The sequence below is a fragment of the Triticum urartu genome, chromosome 7 (genome assembly GCF_003073215.2).
Source record: "Triticum urartu cultivar G1812 chromosome 7, Tu2.1, whole genome shotgun sequence".
NCBI lineage: Eukaryota > Viridiplantae > Streptophyta > Magnoliopsida > Poales > Poaceae > Triticum > Triticum urartu.
The window spans coordinates 144,431,539-144,441,062 of record NC_053028.1 but is presented as its reverse complement, the minus strand read 5'-3'; positions in this window follow the sequence as shown (position 1 = coordinate 144,441,062).

The window sequence follows — 9,524 nt, the reverse complement described above, 5'->3', positions numbered from 1 at the left end:
TTCTCAAACACAATGTAGTGCGAGAATCCCAACGGAGGAGATCGAGTCTTGTGGGGAAAAGTGCGCAAACCTCTGCAGAGTGTATAAACTAATCATGGTTAGCCGTGTCCTCGGTTATGGACATCTTGAGTATCTAGTACTTGGATTATCATGTGAATCTCATCATGTTACTCTAATTAATTTTGTTGGGTTTTTAATGATGATGTTTAATTGGGATTGAGAGGGTGTCTACACTCTCAATGTTTAACAACCACCATGTTAGTTAAATAAAATGTATTCCTTTGCAGTAGGGAAAAATTGGCTTTACACAAAACTGTAACCATAGAGCGTTCCACTAGCCAAATATGCATGTAGTATAGCCTTATTCCTTCATTGCTCTCTATGTGTTACATTGCTTCATGGCTAAAGGTCCAAAGGTAACACACCCGGAGTATGTTGATTTCAATTGTGATGAAGATGATTTTCTAGGAGATGATGATTTACTTGTTGACAACTCTAGTTATGAAAACTATGATGAGCTTGCTATTAATCATGATAATCAAGATAAAACGAATGATGATGATAAGAAGGAGATTGAGCGCCTAACTAAAGAACTAAACACTCTTAAGTTAGCTCATGAAACTACCTTGGAAGATCATCGAGAACTTTTAAAGACTCATGATAAGCTACGCCTTGAAAAGCTCAAACTTGAGCAAGAACATGAGTTTTTAAAGGCAATCAATGATGATCTTCGCAAGAAAAGCTCTTCTTACATTGCCAAGCATTTACAATTGTCTACTTACATGCCACAAGTTAAATCTAGTAACAAGAACAAGAAAGATTCTTCATCTAGTAGTAACAACAATCATGCTAAATCCAATGTTGTTGCTTCTAGTAGCTCTCTTGATTACACTAATGATTCTCTTAGACAAGTTACACTTGAGCAACAAAATAGCTTATTGAAGGGAATTATAGAGAAAGGTGTTTACAAGAGCCTTGCCGGAAGTAAGCAATTTGAGGAAATTGTGCGCAAGCAAGGAAGACACCGGAAGAATCCAGGTGTTGGTTTTGAACGAAAGTTCAATGCCAATGGAGTTGAGTGGGAAGAAGATTAATACCCCAAAATGAAGTTTGTTCCTCAACAAGAGAAGTATGATCCTAACTTCTTTCAAAGGAACACAATCTCAAGATGATCTTCCACCACAAGACCATGTAACATCCCAAATTTTCAATTTGGAATGTTATACATTAGATCATCCTTGCATATCATTTTTTACTGCATTTTGGTTGATCCTAGAAAATTCTACGCAACTCAAGGACCCTCGGAGAGAGTTGGGGATTTCGTTATTTTCATATTTGAGTTTTCTCAAATTTTGAAAATAGGATCATTTGATTTTATTTATTTTATCTTCAATTATTTCTATTATCAAAATATGAGAGAGGGAATAAAATGACTTTCCCAAAATAAGAATATATTGAGGATTTAAAATGATAAAATCAAATAAATTTTATTTTGGGTTTATTTGCTATTTTATTTGAATTTAGGAAAAATGTGCATGTTTTCAAAATTGCATTTAGGCCCCAAATAAATGTTCATTCTGTGCGGCTTGATTTTAGAAGCCGGGAAAATTTTATTTCAGGATTTTTGGAGTCCGTTTAGTATTCCTTTTGTTTTTTTCCGAGCGTAATTAATTTAAGAAAAACGCGAACCGACCTACGGGCCGTATCCAGCCAGGACTCCCTGGCCAGCCAGGACTCCCTGGCCGGGGCTTTATATAGCGTGCCCCGGGCCGAGCAGCCCAAAGCCGCCGCCGCCCAACCCTAGCCGGCCGCGCCGCCCGCGCGCCGCCCGCCGGAGCCCACCGCCGCCGACGAGGTCGAACCACCGCCGCCCGCCGGTTTTTTTAGAAAACCGTTGGTTTTCACCGGTTTTTTTCGGTTTTTTTAGATTCGTTTTTTAGATAGATCGGTTTTTTTCTCGGTTTAGTTAATTAGCGAGCGTTCGCTCGTTCGTTCGTTTTAACGAACGTGTTCATCGTTTAGATCCAGATAACGAACGTTCGTTCGTTAATCTGTTCGTCGTTTTTCCTTTTTCTCGGATTAAATCCGCGATTTTTCTGATCGCGATTCTGATCCGATTTTTTTTAGTATAACTTTTCGCTCGTTTATCGGAATCAGGCGATTCAAGCGCCTGGAGTTTTCGTCTCGAAACCCTCTATCGTTTAACCAACTCAAACAAGTTTTTGCCTCATAAAATTTGCTAGATCCAGATTAGTAAACGAAGCTTGTTTCTTTTGCCGTTTGTCTTTCGTTGCTTCGTTCGATTTGATTCTTTTTGCCAACCGGAGTTCTTAAGTTGATCTTTCTGGTTAGATCTCTTATTTGAGTTTTACCTGTGCATTAGTTGAGTACTTATTGTATGCTTGTTTGTTTACGATAGAGTCCCCGGAGTGCGCCGCTTGCTACTTCGAATCGCTAGGTTTTGCGGATCATCAGCAAGGCAAGTAACACTTTGATCATACTTCCTATTACCCAGTTTTATTGCATTAGATCAATCCTCACACATTGCATGACTGGGATCTAATTAAATTGTGGGTTTGGGAAGTAGATGATGTAGTACCTATTACCTGTTATTATCAAACCTTCGGGAGTTACTTGTACGTTTTCTTATTATGCCATGCTATGCTAGTAGACGTGGATTGGGTGAGTGTATCCATGACAGATGTGAGTTTGTTAAATTAATGGTTTATCTAAGGTGGCAACTTAAATACACATCTGGGTGGATTGAGGCACCGGGGTACTCTAGCGATTGCCTGTTTTCTTTTGGACCGCCACCCAAGCTCAATGGGATCATGAGATTATTCATACAAGAAACTTCTGTGTGCAGCCACAAGCTACTATGGGCTCTAGCATAGTTGACTAAGTTGTGTGAACTCTTAAAGTGGTAGACTAGCAGATGTAGGGGAAAGTAGGTGTAACGGTCTACCCGATTGTAAGGTGCTAGCGCTTCTGAAAGACTATGTCTCGGTCATCCGTTTCTCAAACACCATGTAGTGCGAGAATCCCAACGGAGGAGATCGAGTCTTGTGGGGAAAAGTGCGCAAACCTCTGCAGAGTGTATAAACTAATCATGGTTAGCCGTGTCCCCGGTTATGGACATCTTGAGTATCTAGTACTTGGATTATCATGTGAATCTCATCATGTTACTCTAATTAATTTTGTTGGGTTTTTAATGATGATGTTTAATTGGGATTGAGAGGGTGTCTACACTCTCAATGTTTAACAACCACCATGTTACTTAAATAAAATGTATTCCTTTGGAGTAGGGACAAATTGGCTTTACGCAAAACTGTAACCATAGAGCTTTCCACCAGCCAAATATGCATGTAGTATAGCCTTATTCCTTCATTGCTCTCTATGTGTTACATTGCCAGCATATTCCATGTGCTGACCCGTTTCGGGCTGCAACGTTCATGTTGCAGACTTTTCAGACGACGAGTAAGGTGCCTTTAGGTCGTGGTTCTATACTCAGTGATGCCGTTGGAGTTGATGGACTCACTTATCTTCCAAGCCTTCCGCTGTTATCGTATTTAGATGGCCTTAAGCCATATTACTTGTAATAAGTTCTCTTTTGAGACACTCGATGTAATAGGTGTGTGATTGCTACTCTGTTATAAATCCTTCAAGTACTGTGTGGTGTCAGCATTACTGATCCAGGGATGACACCGGAGCACAGAGATTGGACTGTTTGAGGTCTGGTCGCTACAAGACCACAAGCTAAAAGGCAAGGACAAGCTTCAAGAGGAGATTGATGCATTCGAGGAAGCTCCCAAAGCCTTGGTCAAGTGGATTCCCAAGACTACATCAAGTTCTACTTCATCAAGTACGACTACAACTCCAAGGATTCCCATCAAGATGGTGTGGATCCCGAAGAATAAGAACTAGAGAGTTCTTGTGGGTGACTCCGCCAACATACTTCACTCATATCATTTTGGCGAGGACAAGTGCAAACAACTTTCATATCTTGCACTAGTTCAAGGAGTCACAAACCCTCTTGTTGGTAAGACAAGGGACAAGGTAACCTAATGCTTCCATGGACATCATCTTGTGTACACATCACTCTATGTCTATGGATATCCTTGTTTGTTCCTTGTGGGACTAACCCGTGTAGGTATTGAAAGTGCAACTGACTCCAAAGGATTGCTCCGAATGATCTACATCAACATTAAGCACCCACATCTTCAACACCTACATGAAGTCATCATCGACAAAACCCAAGGTTAGTTGAACCCTCTTAGGGGGGATATCACATCTAGGGGGAGCTTTACTCTAATCAATTGAGCGGAAGCAACTCTAATGGTGTGAACACAACAATGCTTTATGTAAAAGTGGCATCCCCACTTGTGCTTAAATGATGAGTATGACCTACAAACAAATGTTTTCATTTGACTCCTAAGTCAATATACTCATATATAGTTGACCTAGTCATCGCCAAATTGCTTGATAGATGCTAGAGTGATTGTGCATGCTTCGTCACATATTTCATTTGCCATCTTATTGTGTGAGCATGTTGGTTGAATATTTTACTCATTTGAGGACATCCATTTGTTGTTTTGATTGTTTGGCTTTTTCTCTTTTGCCAAATGGATGGACAAGAATGCCTAAGAACTCCCTCTAGCTATCTATGCTTCTCTCGTCTCAAACTCTATTCATGCTACATCACAAAGTTTGAACATGTCAGATTCGAACCACTCTGTGTGAGGAGCACTCGGAGTTCCCGATTCGTCATAGACTTAAACTTCCAAAACCTCTTTGTGCATTTCGGTCTGACCGATTCATCCTTTTGGGTCCTACTGAGATCACTTAGTTGATCTAGGTTTTCAATCTCGGTGCAACCGATTAGAACCGTTCGGTCACACCGAGTTGCATTAACTGCCTGTAGTTTTGCATCTCGGTGCCACCGAGTTGTTCCACTCGTTCACACCGACCGAGTTGTTCCAAATTTTGGACATTTTTCCGAAACCTCTTCGCCCGCGCATAACCTACTCTGCCTCTTCAGGTCTCCGGATCATCCTCTCGTTGCCAGTGACCTCCCGCCGCTGGTCTCCGCCGCCGTCAACGGCAATCTGCCCCGCCGTTGCCGCCGTAGCAAGTTCGCCGCCGAACTAGGGTACGAACTTGATCTTTGTGCTAATCCATAACTCTGATTCTTAGCACATTGCTTTGCCATGATTATTGTCACGAATGAAACCATCCTGTCTAGCGAAAATGTCCCATAGATCGGTTTTGATTTGAAAATTTAGGGTTAGGTCTCCGCTGAATTCATCTCAGACTGACCGAGTTGTAGAAATCGGTCTCACTGATTTGTCTTAGGCCATTGCACATGCGTTTTTGGTCTGACCGAAAATTGCAAATCGGTGTGACCGAGTTCAATTATCTGTGAAACCCTAGCAGTCTCGGTGCCATCAAACTGTGACTCGGTCCGACCGAGTTCACTAGTTTAGGTTCCAAAAGATGCTTCGGTATCACCAAGTTTACAAATCGGTAGATCCGAAATACTTTCTGTGAAGAACTAAAACTAAGTTTTGAGTCAATTGTTTTGCAAAACTCCTGTACTTTGTGATTATCATCTTCTCTACCTCATCTATAATCTATTCATAGGGTCTGCTGACAGTTTGCCTGCAAGATGTCTGATCAAAGTGATAGCCAGAACAAGTCTGAGGAGCAGATTCAACTGAGTGAGGGCACTAGTCCCTCTAGCACTTCTGATGAGGGCAGCAGGAGCACACCAAGTAACTTGCCAAAGGCAGCTACCAGGACGAGGAAGAAGAGAACTTATGATTAAGAGGATGAAGATTATGTGGCTGTTGAGGATGAGGCCACTTCAAAGAAAAAGGTGTTGAAAAAGGAGTATGGCTCAGCTGCTATAGTCAAGCCAGGAATGCATAAGAAGGCACCAGCAAAGAGAGTCCCCATGTCTAAGGCCAGAGCATCCACTGTTGAAACCTCCAAGCCATCTGAAGAGGCAGTTGGAGAAGGGAAGAAAAGGAAGGAAAGGGTCAATAAGACCACTGCCAGAGTGCTTGGCAGATCATCAATTATGAGAGATGATGATGAAGAGGAAGAGGATGCTGCACCAGCACCTAGAGCTCAAAAGCTCATGGGAGATGCAATCAGATCGGGGGATGCTTCATCTAAGCCCAAAGTTGCTCCCAAGGCTACTGCTCAAGCTCAGAAGCCTAAACCCAAGAGAAGCACTAGAAACATTCCTGCTGAGGAAAAGAACAAGGCCCCAGTGCCTGAAGGTGCTGAAGAAGATGAAACTCAAGTGCTAAGGAAGCTGAAACCCAAGATCCCTGACCACAATGATGCACATCCAGTTGCAGAAAACATGAAAATTAGGAAGGATGCAGGACTGAGGTTATGGAGAGAGTCTGATCCATATGCTATCAGGAGAAGAACTGCTGTGGACTACAGGTTTCACACTAAGGAACAACATGACTTCTATGAGACAATTCTACTTCATAAGAAGCCCATAGTGTGTGACATGAGATGGGTTGACTGGGAGTTCATTAAGGAGAATGAGGATCACTTCCCAGGTGTGTATGATAGCTTCCAGGCATGTGGAGTTGACACATTTGTTGCCCAGAAGCTCACCAAATGGAACAATGAATTGATCATGCAGTTTTACTCCACTGCTCACTTCTATCCAGATGGAAGGATAGTATGGATGTTTGAGGGTACTAGGTACCAATCCACTATTGAAGATTGGGCTCAGTTGATCAATGCCCCAAAAGAAAGTGAGGATGACTTGGATATTTATGCTGAGAAGAAGAAAGACCACAACACAATGGACAACATGTACAAAGAGATCCCAGATGCTGCTTTGGATACACATAAGTTTGGATCTGTCCACTACTTGTTGTTTGGTCTGCCTACCATAAACTGGATTCTAAGGCACACACTGCTAGCCAAGTCAGGTGATCACAAGATGATTAGAGGACATGCTATAAACTTGCTGCACATATTTGATGTCCCACAGAAGTTCAAGGTCATGAGTTTGATTGTTGAGACAATCAAGAGGACTGTTGCTGACCAGAAGAGAAGCTGTGGGTATGCCCCACAAATTCAGGAGCTCATCAACTCAAAGATGGGCACAAGCACATATCTTTTGGATAAGGAGCACCTACCCGTATATCCTGAATTTGAAGACAACACTAGTGTCATGGATGAAAATGAACCATCTTCAGCTCAAGCACATGAAAAGAGAGAGAAGGCAAGGGCAGAGAAAGCTGCAAAGATGCCAACTGTAGAAGAGGCATCTCAGGTATTCTTTAAGAGCAAGCAAGATCATCTTGGATATCTGATTCAAGCTACACTGAGGATTGAGAAGGGCTTGTCCACCCTGACTCAGAACTAGGAGAGCTTGGAGAGGATTGTTGAGCAGAAATTCTATGATATGGATGTCAAGGTAACTAAGATCCAAACTGCAGTTGAGAAACTACAGGAGGAAGCAGAGGAGAAGAAGGGCAAGTCCACTACTGATGCTTTCAAGAGAGTGCCATGAGGTCCAAGGTCTGCTTCAGTGCTAGTCACAGATACTAGAGCTTCAGTGTCAGCACCAGCAGCCACAGCTCCAGTGCCACCTCCCGCAGCCACTCAATCAGCTCCAGCTACTTCATTGGAAGCCTTCGTCCTTGGAGTTCTCTCTACACCACCTCCCGAAGATCAAGCCTGAGAGTCGTTTAGCACTATGCATTTTTGAACTTTTTGGTAACTTGTTGCCAAAGGGGGAGAAAACTATATAGATCATAGGCTTCGAGAGAGAGTGTGGTTCTTTTTATCTCTCTTGCTATTTTGGTTGAACTTCTTTATTGAGTGCTTGTGTGAGATACTTTATGTCCTTGTGAGATACTTGTTGATCATGTGGTTGATCATATGCTACCCTTAATGTTTGGTTGAATGATGCTATCCTTTATATTTCTTATATGATCATTCACTTGCTTGGTGATGAGTGCATGCTTTTAATCTCTATAATTTTGAGCTCTCCACCAAGATGTATGTGACATGGAAGAGTAACCCATGATGCTAATCGATTGTGCATTTGCATTCAAAAGCAAATTTTAAATAATGCACAAATTTAGGGGGAGCTCTTGCTTTTCAATCTTATTTATCATTTGTCAAAGCTTTGATCTATATGTTATCATCAATTACCAAAAAGGGGGAGATTGAAAGTGCAACTATCCCTGGGTGGTTTTGGTAATTCCTAACAACATATAGTTCATTGAGCTAATGTTATTTCAAGATAAACATTTCAGGAAAGCTCAATGATTGGAATGGCATGGATGAGAAAAGTGGATCCCTCAAAATTCTAAGGACAAAGGATTGGCTCAAGCTCAAAGCTCAGGACTCTACATCTTTTCATTTAAGTGATCCAAGATCACATTGAGTCCATAGGAAAAGCCAATACTATTAAGAGGGGATGAGGTGTTGCCTAATGGCTTGCTTGCTCAAAGTGCTTAGTGATATGCTCCAAAAACTCTCAACTACTTTCTCACGTCCACATATGTCTCAAACCAAAAGTCAAACTCGGCCCCACCAAAACTTTCTATCCGGCGCCACCGAGTTCTCTTAACATAGCCACTGCCAGAAACCCTAGTCTTTTCAGTCTCACCGATAGGGATCTCGGTCTCACCGAGATGGGATTGTAATCTCTCTGTTTCTCTTCGTAACGTTTTGGTCAAACCGAGATGAGCGATCGGTCCCACCGAGATTGCAATGCAAACTCTTTGTTTCCCTTTCGTAACGTTTCGGTCCAACAGAGATGAGCGAATCGGTCCCACTGAGTTTGCCTGACCAACTCTCTGTTAGTCCATTACCAAAATCGGTCCCACCGAGTTTGTGTAATCAGTATCACCGAGATTACGTTATGCCCTAACCCTAACAAAATCGATCCCACTGAGTTGACATGTCGGTCCCATTGAAAATCCTAACGCTCACATTTTGAACTAAATTGGTCTGACCGAGTTTGGTGATTTGTGTGTAACGGTTAGATTTTGTGTGGAGGCTATTTATACCCCTCCACCCACTCTTCCTTCATGGAGAGAGCCATCAGAACATGCCTACACTTCCAACATATATTTTCTGAGAGATAACCACCTACACTTGTGTTGAGGTCAAGATATTCCACTCCAACCACATAAATCTTGATCTCTAGCCTTCCCAAGTTGCTTTCCACTCAAATCATCTTTCCACCAAATCCAAATCCTGTGAGAGAGAGAGAGAGAGTTGAGTGTTGGGGAGACTATCATTTGAAGCACAAGAGCAAGGAGTTCATCATCAACACACCATTTGTTACCTCTTGGAGAGTGGTGTCTCCTAGATTGGTTAGGTGTCACTTGGGAGCCTCCGTCAAGATTGTGGAGTTGAACCAAGGAGTTTGTAAGGGCAAGGAGATCGCCTACTTCGTGAAGATCTACCCGAGCGAGGCAAGTCCTTCATGGGCGACGGCCATGGTGGGATAGACAAGGTTGCTTCCTTGTGGA